General features: G+C 44.9%; 1 protein-coding gene across 1 annotated transcript in view; it reads left to right on the forward strand.

Moving 5' to 3' along the window:
- The window catches only part of LOC122812358 (pre-B-cell leukemia transcription factor 1-like), a 1,042,107-nt gene that overhangs the window by 449,985 nt on the left and 578,659 nt on the right, over positions 1-13,463 (forward strand). The gene's annotated exons all lie outside the window — the stretch shown is intronic.

Here is a 13,463-nt window from a genome sequence, read left to right on the forward strand (position 1 = left end):
ACAATGGACTTTCCTTCTCCTCCATCACGATCCACACTTCAGCCATTTCTGCACAGTACAACACAGATCCTCCTTTATTCTCTCATCCTCTCTTAAGGCAGTTCCTCAGAGGGGCAAAGAATATAAAACCCCCAAGGAAACCACCAGTCCCTGCCTGGGACCTCAACTTCGTATTGGAAAAGATGACCCTTGTTCCCTTCGAGCCAGCTTCTTCATCAGAGTTACAGTACTTGTCATGGAAAACAGCCTTTCTTCTGGCTATCACCTCAGCTCGCAGGGTTTCAGAGCTACAGGCCCTCATGGCTGTGCAACCATTCATCATTTTCCATCAGGACAGAGTTTCCTTACGAACCAACCCTACCTTTATGCCAAAGGTAGTATCCAGTGTAGCTTTGAATCAGACTATCCACTTACCTACCTTTTACCCTAATCCACAAAACAAAGGGGAAAGACTACTACATTCCTTGGACATTCACAGACAACTTCGTTATTATTTGAACAGGACAAAGCCATTCAGGAAATCTGAGCAACTCTTTTTGTGCCCTATGCTGCAGGTGCTCAAGGAAAGGCTATTTCCAAACAGACAATTTCAAAATGGATAGCCCACTGCATACATTTTTGTTACTCATTTCATGGAAAATCTGTACCTGCTTGCATCAGATCCCACTCCACCAGAGCCACAGCTACCTCTGCAGCCTTCCTCAGGGGGGGTCCTTACCAAGGACATTTTGGAAGCAGCCACCTGGAGTTCAGTGCACACTTTCTCCAAGCACTATCACCTCCCACTGTACTCTAAATCTAGAGCGGGCTTTGCCACAGCAGTCCTGCAGGGCATCCTAGCCCCTCCTAGTTCCACTTAGTGCCTACCACCCTTACTTCGCTTTGGGATTCTTCCCATCTGTTATGACTGCAGCTGTATGCACGATGAACATAGTGCAGTTTTGTACCTACCATAAATGTAGATATTCGAGTGCTCATACAGCTGCAGTCCAGGTTTCCCTCCCTCCATCCCCTCTTAGGACAGGCCTTATGACAAACACCTTTCATATAACCTTTTTGGGGTATTCTTTTATGGTGTATTTGCTTGCAACTACTGTTTTTGATTTATCTACATTGCATTTTTGCATAACATTATGTTTGCCTTCCTTCTGGGGGCACCTGACATCTGGGACAAGAAAAACTGAAGAAAATGGTGTCTGCTGCCTCTTTTATACCCCTGCCACACTGACGTCAGGGAAGAAGCGACGACAACCGACGCCGGACCTAGACTTTGGAATTCGGCCGACCGAGGACCCGCCTGACGGCAGGATAACCCATCTGTTATGACTGCAGCTGTATGAGCACTCGAACATCTACATTTGTGGTAGGTACAAAACTGTACTTTCTGCTGATCTAGGTGACCAGCAGTTGAGCACACTAATACACCCATACTGCCAGGACCTTAGACTTGTGTGGCATGCTTGGTCTGAGGCTCATTTCTGTTAGACATCTCTTTTCAGAGAATGTGTTAAATATTAAGAAGAAAACCAGGATTCCCACTCCTCATTTCTTGATACACTGGAAAATATTAGGGTACAACCCAACTCCCTAATAATGGATGATTTCAACTACCTCACCCTTAACTGGGAAAGCTACTCATGTACCAACTCTTTTGTTCAATGTTTTCTGGAATTCATAAATTCCAATGCCTTGGATCAACTTATCCACACCCCCACCAGGGGCAGTAATGTCCTAGACCTGGTCATTACCAACATGGGCGACCAGTGTTCCACACCAGAGGTCAATTCCTCATTGGTCGGATCTGACCACAAGCTAATCAACCTAGACATCCACGTCGTGCCCCCACTCCCCATTAGGGAAACCCCCGTAAAAAATTTCTTCAAAGCGAACTTCACGCTTAAGACATAAGTGGCAAACTTCACGACACCCATGCAGATGGACAATAGAGGTACAACTGCTGAATCCTACACAGATGCACTTTATAAGCACTTACACGAGTGCATGGATTGTGCTATCCCTAACAGAGCCAAGATGCTATCCTCCAAAAAAAGGAAGCCAATCTGGCGGTTCCCTGCCATAAACAAACTCTACAAAAGAAGAAAGAAACTATTGCAATAGAGAGTAAAATCCCATGATTGGAGGAACTACCTGCTCAGCCTCTGTAAGAAGCTGAGATCCCTCATAAAATCCTTCAAGGCTAGTTACGAAAACAGAATCACCTTTGATTCTAAAGACAACTACAAAGCATTCTGGAGTCTGGAGCATTTCTCCCCGGGCCTCCGCTGAAAACAGGATCTGTGGAACCAAGTCGGACTTTCCCGGTCAACAAATGTTTAAATAAATAAATAAAATAAAATAAAAATAAAATAAAATTCTATAGCTATATCAAGAATCTCAGTGACAACACTCATCTGCTCTGAGTTACAGCACAATGGCACTAAATACACAGAACCAACTGATATTGCCAACATCCTGGCAGATAGGTTCAGTGCTAACTTTACCCCCCTCTCACCCCCTAAAGGGCCCATCTCTATACAGGAAGAATGCAATGTTCCTGTAAACACGGCTGCACAGGTAAAACCCACACTCTCCAAAGCCAAGAACAAAGCATCCATGGGACCTGACAACATCCCAGGCTGCGTTCTACATGAACTACAGAATGAACTGGCACCCCACCTAAGCACCATGTTCAATCATAGCCTCACCTCAGGCTTTGTGCCCACTGAATGGCGCATAGCGACGGTTATCCCTCTCCACAAAGGGGGAGCCACCACGGACCCCTGGAACTACCGCCTCATTAGCCTAACGAGCCTGGTCTTTAAGGCCATGGAACGTATCATCATGGAACTTATAAACAAAGACATTGGTAATCTCCAAACTGTGGACTCCACCCAGTTTGGATTAGTAAAAGGCAGATCATGTCTCCTAAATCTGATGGACTTCTTTGAAGCAGTCACCAAAGCCATAGACGAGGGTAAGGTGGTTCACACAGCCTATCTAGATCTCGCCAAGGCTTTTGACACCATGCCACACTCTGGAATTATAGATAAACTCATTAAACTAGGTATAAATCCCTATGTCACAAGATGTGTTGCCAACTGGCTCACTGACAGAACCCACACTGTCAAATCCGACTTCAGACCAGTGACAAGTGGAGTACCACAGGGTTCAGTCTTGGGTCCTCTCCTGTTTGGTATCTACTTTTCTGAAGTACAGGCTAACACAGAAGGTCTTTGACTAACGAAGTTCGCAGATGACTGCAAACTAGGAGCCATAATCGAAACTCCTAACGATATGGACATCCTACAAAAGGGCCTCACTGAGACAGATGCCTGGTGTCAAAGCCATGACCTCAAGCTCAGTGCCAAAAAGTGCATTGTCTTCCCCTTTGGTAAAAACTCTGTACCTATGAGCTACCACATAGGTGGTAGTCTACTTAACACCAAAAGTGTGATACGAGACCTTGGGACACAGGTGGACAGTACTCTCTCCTTTGATAATCACATCGCCACAGTAGTCAGTAAATCCTTCTATGTGGCACACCTTATCACAAAAGGTTTCTCATCCAGGAAAAAAGAGGTCATTGTTCCCATTTACTCGTCACTCATTAGACTCATTATATAGAGTACAGCGCCCCTTTTGGTATGTACCTCACAAGACATCTACAACAACTGGAATGGCTGCAGAAATAACTCACAAAGAGCATTACCGGCCTCAAACAGATGCCCTACGCAGACCGTCTCAAAAAAATCCAGTTTTACTCCGTCACATATCGCCTACTCAGATGTGATCTCTGGTAACATACAAAGCTATGTCAAACCCAGAGCTGTTGGACATGCTCCACTTAAAGAAATCCCAGTCCCTCCGAGCTACATGCTTTAGGGACCTAAACCTTGTCACCACAATAAACAGAACATGCTGGAGGGATAGATTCCTGTCCCAGAGACTTCCCATACTCTGGAACAAACTACCTGTCTATATCGAACAAAGCTCCTTATTAGCACTCTTCAAGAAAAATCTTGATGATTGGATGGGAAATAGGAAATTCACTCTGGGGGTTACCTCTCGAGGCAGTCTGTTAAAACACAACACTCCTATCTTTAAAATAACTTTCCTGAAGAGGAATGTAATAAAATATCAACAAAATTAAGAAAAAGTAAGCCCCCCTGGAAACTTATCTGCTAAGCAAAGGAAAGCACAAGCCAACTGTCGGTCCTCAAAAGCTTCAGAGGAAGGTACTCTTCAGCCGCAGTAAAGCTCTGAAGGGCTTCATGCCCAAATTTGTCTTTTAGTCATATCAGCTGGAGCTGCGTGACAGTTTGGGCATGTGGAAAGTGCCATGAAGCTTTTGAAGCTGGTCAGCTGTTATATCCTTAACAGGATATAACTGGCATAGCTAAGGCTATTACAGCAGTATTCATTCGAACACTTACTGTTAGGGTAAGCTTTATTATACAACTGTACTTCCCTTAAGGGGGTTGTGCAGCTCTGTTCTTCTAGGAGGGCTGTCCCACTTCACTGGGACTTTAATTTTGCTCCAGAAATTTTGACTTTTAATCATTTAAACCAGTAACCAGTGCTCTTCTCAAATACTTATTCTGGAAGACCATACTTTAAGTGCTTATTACCTCAGAGAGCAGTATTTCGGAGTTGCAAACCCTGATTTGCAAAGAGCCTTTCACAAAGACAAGATAAGCCTGAGGACCACCCTTTCTTTGATGTCAAAGGTGGTGCATGACATTTCTCTCAGGTTGACTATTGAACTTGGTTGTCTTTATACCCCAAGTCAGAAAACGGGAAGAGCGGATTCGTCCACAGGCTGTTGGCTGTGGTAGTTTTAATTTAGATATCCACAGACAAGTTGGTTATTATACCTTTTTTGTCCCAGGGAAAGTAAGGCAGATCATTCACCAAGCAAACAGCACAACACCATCACATTCTTTTAAGTTATTTCAAATTGCAGTGCTGGGGTTTGTGAAAAGGGACTTAAATTGGTGGGCATAGTGCAGTTTTATAAGTAGATATTCAGAAAGATCACTGCTACAGTAGCCTTAAGCAATATGGGATAAGTATCGGAGCTTTCTGAGTGAGGGAGGAGGAAGTTGGATTAGAATCCAGGATCCACTGGAAAATAGTCCTAGGAAAGCCTGCTGTAGACCAAGAGAATGAATCTAGTTTGTAGTATTTGGTAAATGTGTTCACAGATGGCCAAGTTGTTGCGGCTACTATATTTCTGGAGTCTACCCATTCCCAAAATGCCACAGAAGTAGCCAGGGCCCTGGTATAGTAGACCCTTACTTTGCCTGAAAGTGTCTTATGTTCAGAGCGGCACACATCAATAGCATGAGACAGCCATTTAAAAATAGTCTTTTTAGACACAGTGTGTCCCCTTTTCTTACATTCATAGATGAGAAAAAGTTGATCAGAAGTCCTGAAGGCATTTTGTTTTGTCAGTATAGTATCACAGTTGTCTGTGCTTGTATAAAATTTTCTCCCTCCCTCATTTTTTGGAAAGAAAACAGGGAGATGAATAGCCTGGCTTATTGAAACTGTGAAATGATTTTATGCATAAAGGAAAGATTTGATGTTCTTCGTGTTTAACTGTTGCAGTCATCACATTTGGGTTATCTACATAAAGGTAGCCCTCAGCCGGCCTGAATACCAGAGTCTTCGGATTTCTGTGTTGGATGCTGTCGCTTCTTCCATGACGTCGGGTTGTCAGGGGTACATCAGTCTTTCTTGCCGTGCGGTGCCTGAAGCAGAAGCAGTTTGCAAGTGCCGGTTGGCCGACTCCTGAAATTTTCGTTTTCGAGTTTCAGACCTGAAGTCTTCAAAAAGTTAGGCACCCCATTGGGGATAATTTTTTCGTGCTCTAACCAGTGTCAGAAAATATTAACAATTGTCTTGCCTGTGGAAAGCAAATACCTCACAGAGATTTTCATTTTTACTGCGTCACCTGTTTAGATCCAGACCACGATGTCCCTCGCTGTCGTTTTTTTGCCTTGGTCAACACCCAAACTATTTATCGTCGGGCTATTTTTGTAGCTAAATTTTTTCGTTCTCGATCTCCATACTCCGAAAAAGCTTCGTTAAGCCATCTGACTACCGATCTTCTGAAAAAATGTAAGGATAAAGACCGAGACAGACTGCATAGGTCCAAAACTGCCGACAATGCTTTCGTTAAGCTAGTCGCCAGTCTGCCAGTACTCAGTGAGGCGCTTTCGCAGCCCCTGATACTCGCTACTTCAGATTCGCAGGCCTCTACTGAGAACCATTCGGAGCCCGGTATGCCAAGAGATGCTTCTTTGACTATGGAACCTGCAGATGTCTCTACCTTGGATGGGTCCGGAGCCGCTGTGCAGGTACCGGATTCTGATGGTGTATTCAGGCCTACTGATTTTCATATTAAACCGACAACTTCGTTTCAAGCTAAGAGTACCGAATTCTTCAGGCCTAAATCTCGCACTACACCTAGAAAACCGATGACCAAAGTGCATTCTCAGGCTCATATGCCTCAAAAACAAATGATTAGAATGGCTGAAGACCTTATTACATTAGGAGAAGCCAGCCTTCCCCCTCTAAGAGACCTAGAACTGATTTTCTCTATGACTGTTCTGATCAGAATCTGATATCTCTGTTCCTTCTGACTACCAAGATTTACCCATATCTACTTATGAGGAGTCTGATGCAGAGAATTCCATTCCCTCTGCTTCCCCTCCAGAAGATTTTTATTTTGGTGGAACCTTGCATACCCTTAGGAGCATTTCCGCTGGGAAAGCCAGGACTGTTCTCCATCCAAAAAGAGACTTGGGGAATTTTTAAACCCGCCTCAACACAGGTCTCTCTAGCTGTCCTTCCTGTTCTGGAGATTGTAGGTGATGTATTCTTGGAATCCAGCCTTACCCCAGACACTCTGCCTCCAGCTCCCAGGAAACCTGACAGGTACTACAGAGTACCTGACTTTCACAGATTCCTCTTCAAGAATCCTACTGCGGATCCAGAGAACATTTCCCATGGACCAAAAGGCATTAATGCTACTACTGCTAAAAATCCTACCCCTCCTGATAGGGACTCTAGAGCTTTAGACAGATGGGGTAAGAAGGTATACACTTCTGCTACTTTGGCCATTAGGGCTTTAAATTGCCAGTTACATATGCTAAAGTATCAGCAGCATATTATGGGACTACTTAAACAGAAAATTATGTTGATTCCAGACTGTGCTGAACACAAAGATTTGCAAGAGTTGATGCATTCTGCTGACCAAGTTGGTAAACATACTTTGCAGTGTGGTTTTGATGCTTTGGAAGCATCTTGCCAGGGCTGCTGTCACTGGGTCTGTATTTAGAAGGCATGCTTGGCTTAAGGAGCAAAACTTGCCAGCTCATGTTAAAGCTAAATTACTGGATGCACCCTTAAACCAAGAGCGCCTTTTTGGCAACAAAGCAGAAGTGCTCAAAAGGATGGAGGAAAAAGCTAAATCTATGCAAACTCTTAAAGATTTCTTACAAGTACAGCCACCTAGATTCAGTAGGCATTGGCCTTCAAAGAACTGGTCCATGTTCATTGTGTGTCACAGTTGCAGTCCTAACCAGTGGGATATCCGGGTCCCGGTAGCCCTCGATCGGCCAGAATACCAAAGGTAAGTAAAAATTACACCATCTGCCGTCAGTTGTAAAGGACGTCAGGGCGCCTGATACAAAAGGAGGCAGCCGACGTCACTTCCTCAGTCTTCCTTGTTGTGGAACCCGAAGCAGAAGCATTTCTTGCACGAGTGCCGATCGGCAGTTTACCTTTTTTGTTTCCAGCTACAAATTTGAAGTCAACTACAGCTAAGTACCCCATTGGGGATCCTCTTTTCTTGCCTTAACGAATGTCAGAAAAGGTTAATAATTGTCTTACCTGTGGAAAGCAGATTCCCCATAGAGATTTTCATTCCTATTGTATTATTTGTTTAGGCCTTGACCACAACGTTCCTAATTGTGATCTCTGTGCGTCCTTTAATCCGCGTACTATTCATCGTTGGGCTAAGCTTTTAGCTAAAATTTTGGAGTTTGACCTAAGTTTGTCAATGTGGCGTCTGCTGGTCTTCAGGCTTCAGATATCACCAAGAAACCTAAGGATAAGGACTGCGACAGACTTCCGAAGGTCAAGTCCTTGGATGATGTTAAGTTGGTCGTCAGTCACGCGGTAGTCAGTGAGGTGCCATTGCAGCCCCTGCAGCCCTCAGATTTTCAACTGCAAGCCTCGGTTGAGACCATTTCAGAGGCCCCTAGGCTTCTGGCTTCCATTTTGCCTTCTGACCTTCTGCCCATTTCCTCTTCAGCTGGATTCGGAGCCGCTAAGCTGACTCCAGTGTCCGAGGCCTCCAATGTTCTTCGTGTTTCACTGTTGCAGTCATCACATTTGGGTTATCTACCTGCAGGTAGCCCTAAGCTGGCCTGAATACCAGAGTCTTCGGATTCCTGCGCCGGAGGCTCTCTCTTCTTCCATGACGTCAGGTGTATAAAACATGCAGCCGATGCCATTACATCAGTCTTTCTTGCTCTGCGGTGCCCAAAGCAGAAGCAGTTCGCAAGTGCCGGTCGGCCAACTCCTGAAATTTTCATTTTCGAGTTTCAGATCCTAAGTCTTCAAAAAAGATAAGTACCTCATTGGGGATCTTTTTTTCCTTGCTCCAACCGATGTCAGTAAAAGTTAACAATTGTCTTACCTGTGGAAAGCAAATACCTCATAGAGATTTTCATTCATACTGCATCCCCTGTTTAGGCCCAAACCACGACGTCCCTCGTGGTTGGTTTTGTGCCTTGTTCATCCCCCAAACTATTCGTCATCGGGCTATATTTGCAGCAAATTATTTTCGTACTCTGTCTCAGTACTGCAAAATGGCTTCATTAAGCCATCCGACTGCTGATCTTCCGAAAAAACGTAAGGATAAAGATAGAGACAAACCGCATAGGTCCATAACTGCCGACAATGCTTCCATTAAGCTAGTTGCCAGGCCGCCGGTACTCAGTGAGGTGCTTTCGCAACCCCTGATACCCACTACTTCAGATTCACAAGCCTCTACTGAGACCCATTCAGAGTCCGGTATGCCGCGAGATGCTTCTTCGAGTATGGAACCTGTGGATGTCTCTACCTTGAATGGATCCAGAGCTGCTGTGCAGGCACTGGCTTCTGAGGGTGTATTCAGGCCTACAGACTTGCATTTTAAACCGACGCCGTTGTCTTCATCCAGGCCTTAAATTTGCGCCATGCTTAGAAAACCGACGTCCAAACCGCAGGCTCAGGCTCATATGCCTAAAAAACAAATGCTTAGAATGGCTGAAAACCTTATTACCTTAATTAGGGGAAGCCAGCCTTCCCCTCTAAGAGACCTAGAACTGATTTTCCTTCTGATTCTTCTGATCAGGAATCTGATATTTCTGTTCCTTCTGATTACCAGGATTTGCCCTGATCTACCTATGAGGATTCTGATGCAGAGGATTCCATTCCCTCTGCTTCCCCTCCAGAAGATTTTTCTTTTAGTGAAACCGTGCACACTCTTAGGGAGCATTTCTGCTGGGAAAGCCAGGATTACTCTGACTCCAAACACAGGGCTTTAGCTTTCCCTCCTGTTCTGGACATTGTAGATGATGCTTTCTTGGAATCTTGCCTTTCCCCAGACACTTTAACTCAGCTCCCAGAAAACCTGACAGGTGTTACAGAGTACTTGACTCTCACAAGTTCCTCTTCAAGAATCCTACTGCGGATCCAGAGACCATTTCCCAAGGACCAAAAGGCATTAAGGCTACTGTTGCCAAAAATCCTACCCCTTATGATAGAGATTCTAGAGCCTTAGACAGATGGGGTAAGAAGGTGTACAGATGTTCATTGTGTTACCCTGCTGCAGTCATCACACTTGGGTTATCCTGTCGTCAGGCGGTCCTGCAGTCAGCCGGAATTCCAAAGTCTTGGTCCGGCGTCGGTTGGTGTCGCCTCTTCCATGATGTCAGTGCGCCAGGGGTATATATAATGCAGCTGACACCATTTTCTTCAGTCTTTCTTGCCGCGCGGTGCCCGAAGCAGAAGCAGTTTGCAAGTGCCGGTCGGCCGACTCCTGAGATTTTCGAATTTGAATTTCAGACCGAAGTCTTCTATTAAGCTAAGTACCCCGTTGGGGAAACTTTTCTTGCCTCAGACCGATGTCAGAAAAAGTTAACAATTGTATTTCTTGTGGGAAGCGAATACCTCATAAGGATTTCCATTCTTATTGCATACCTTGCCTAGGCCCAGACCACGACGTCACTTCTTGTCGGTTTTGTGCTAGGTTTAATAAGTGTACTATTAAAAGACGCTTTGATTTCGCATGACACTACTTCGGTAGGAAATTTAACTACAACATGCCGTCGGAGCAACCGACTACCGGCGTGCATAAAAAATGCAGGGATAAGGACAGGCAGCCCAGACCTAAGCCAAATTCTGAGGCCTTGGCTGATCCAGTCTCTGGTTCTCCGGTCCTCAGTGAGGCTCCGATACAGCCCCTAACTACCGCAGATCTGGAACCCGAGACAGCTTCAGAAGTTTTGACAAAATGTACCAGGCCGACGCAGCCATTTACTTCAGGCTCTTCCGACGACTTTACTTCACAAGACGTCGGTGCTACAGAACCGCCATCAGTTTCTTAAGGTGTTTTCAGACTGACGACTCTCACCTTTAAAACGTTTTCTAAGTCGAAGACTCCTTCTAAAACTATAAGGACTGCACTTCAATTTTCTGTTCAAGGCCCTATGCCTAAGAAACAGATGCTCAAAATGGCTGAAGATTTGATTTCTTTAATCAGGGGTTCACAGCCCCCTCCTGACAAAAGGCCTAGACAAGAGGAAGATTTTGCTTCCTCTGAGCAAATGTCCATTTCTTCAGACTCCTCTGAGGACCAAGACTATACCTTCTCTCCTTATGAAGATTCTGATGCTGAGGACTCTAGCCCCTCAGCTTCTCCTCCTGAAGACTATTCCTTTGGGGAAACTTTACACACTATGAGGGAACATTTTCACTGGGAAGGTCAAGACTACTCTGATTCAAAGAAAAGGCTCAGAGAGTTTCTTTTACTCCCCCAACACAGACCACTTGCCATCCCACCAGTTTTGGACATTGTGGATGATGTCTATTTAGAATCCAGTATCAACCCAGACTCTGTACCTCCTGCTCCGGCTAAGCCTGACAGATACTACAGAGTGCCTGATTCCCACAAATTTCTTTACAAAAACCCAGTAGCTGACCCAGAGACCATCTCCCAGGGTCCCAAGGGGGCTAAGGCGTCTATGGCTAAAATCCCAGTACCTTCTGAGAGGGATTCCAGAGCACTAGACAGGTGGGGGAAAAAGGTTTACACCTCAGCCACACTAGCTGTGAGGGCACTGAATTGTCAATTTCATATGCTTAAGTATCAGGAATTTCTACTCTCTCAGTTAAAGCAAAGAATAACTACTCTCCCTCAACAATCTGAATTGAAAGAAGTACAGGATCTGTTGCACGCCACTGAGCAGGTGGGCAAACATACCTTACAATGTGGGTTTGATTCTTTGGAGGCCTCCTGCAGAGCAGCTGTCACTGGGTCTGTTATATGTAGGCATGCTTAGTTAAAGGAACAAACTCTGCCTGATCATGTTAAAGCAAAACTATTAGATGCTCCCTTACAGCAGGATGTTCTTTTTGAAGTTAAAGCAGAAGAAGTTTTAAAGAAAATGGAAGATAAGGCAAAATCTATGCAGACAGTCAAAGATTTCCTACAAGTACAACCCCCTCGCTTCAGCAGAAACTGGCCAACAAAAAAATTGGTCCTTTCCAGCCACTGACAGACCGCAGAGGGGTAAATACAGATGACCAAGGGGCAGAGGACAACCACAAGCTCAGTATAAACCTCGCCAATGAGGCACTACAACACAGAAGGGAGGAGAAGACAGGCCTCAATCCACCAGAAGGCAAACTCAATGACTTGCACCTCATCTGGCCAAGCAATACTCTCTTGGCAGCCCCTTTGGGGGAACAACTCGCACTTTTTGCAAACTGGCAGTTAGTCACAAAGGACAAATGGGTCCTAGACATAATTTTACAAGGATACAGATTTCACTTCCACACCTTGCCAATGAAAAGAGGAATGCCAAATCTGCCACAAAATCAATGGGCAGAGGCACAAAAGCAAATTACAGCTCTCATGGACATGAGAGCCATTCAACTGGTACCTACTCGAGAGCAAGGCCAAGGTTTTTACTCAAGACTCTTTCTAGTGCCCAGAAAGGACAATGTCTGGAGACCAATTCTGGACCTTTCAATTCTAAACACTCACAAGTACCCAAATTCAAGATGCTAACACTACAGCAGCTACTTCCCATGTTGGGCAAGGAAACATGGCTAGTAACGTTGGACCTCAAGGAGGCATACCTGCATGTCCCTATCGGACAAAGTTGCAGAAGATACCTCCGTTTCATTGCAGGTTCAACCCATTACCAATTCTCTGCACTGCCCTTTGGCTTATCTACTGCGCCCAGAGTTTTCACCAAATGCCTGGCACCAGTAATTGCATACCGCAGACAAAGAGGAATTCAGATATATCCATACCTGGACGACTGCCTCATCCAAGCAGAAAGCAAAGACATTCTCTTACATCATCTGGCCTTTGTAAAGCATCTACTAAACTGCCTGGGGTACACAGTAAACGAAAAGAAGTCAAAACTAGTACCCTCACAAAAAATGACATTCCTGGGTGCCAGCTTGAATACAACGGCTCAGAAGGCTTATCTTATGCCAGACAAGCAACTACAACTGACTCAATATTTCAAGACAATGGCAACAAAGACCCAATTAACTGCAAGACAAATTCTGCAGGCTTTGGGCTTCATGGCATCTTGCATACTAATAATACCATTTGCAAAGCTGCATATGAGGAAATTACAGTGGTACCTAAAAAGCGTATGGTCTCAACACAGCCACAGCTTGGACACAATGATATCTCTCATTCCTTGCCTACAACAGGAATTTCTATGGTGGTCACAGGCATGTCACCTCAACAAGGGTCAGCCTTTCACCTTGCCCCCAGCCAGGCAGACTATCACAACAGATGCTTCAGACTATGCCTGGGGGGCACACATGGCAGGACAATGCATTCAATGCCTATGGACTGCAGATCAAAGAAATCTGCACATAAATCAAAAAGAGATGCTAGCTGTACAGAAAGCTCTGACAACCTTCAAGGATCTATTACATCCAGGACAACTTGCAATAAAGACAGACAACACCACGGTAATGTGGTACATAAACAAACAAGGGGGTACACATTCCTACCCTCTATGCAGGCAAGCAATGATCTTATGGAACACAGCTCTGGCCTACCAAGTCCAGTTACAAGCTCAATTCATGCCAGGACAGAAGAACACATTGGCAGACAACCTCAGCAGAAACATCAAAGATCCCCACGAGTGGAAACT

Source organism: Protopterus annectens, chromosome 9.part0 (assembly GCF_019279795.1).
Source record: "Protopterus annectens isolate FY-2018-M chromosome 9.part0, PAN1.0, whole genome shotgun sequence".
Lineage (NCBI taxonomy): Eukaryota > Metazoa > Chordata > Ceratodontiformes > Protopteridae > Protopterus > Protopterus annectens.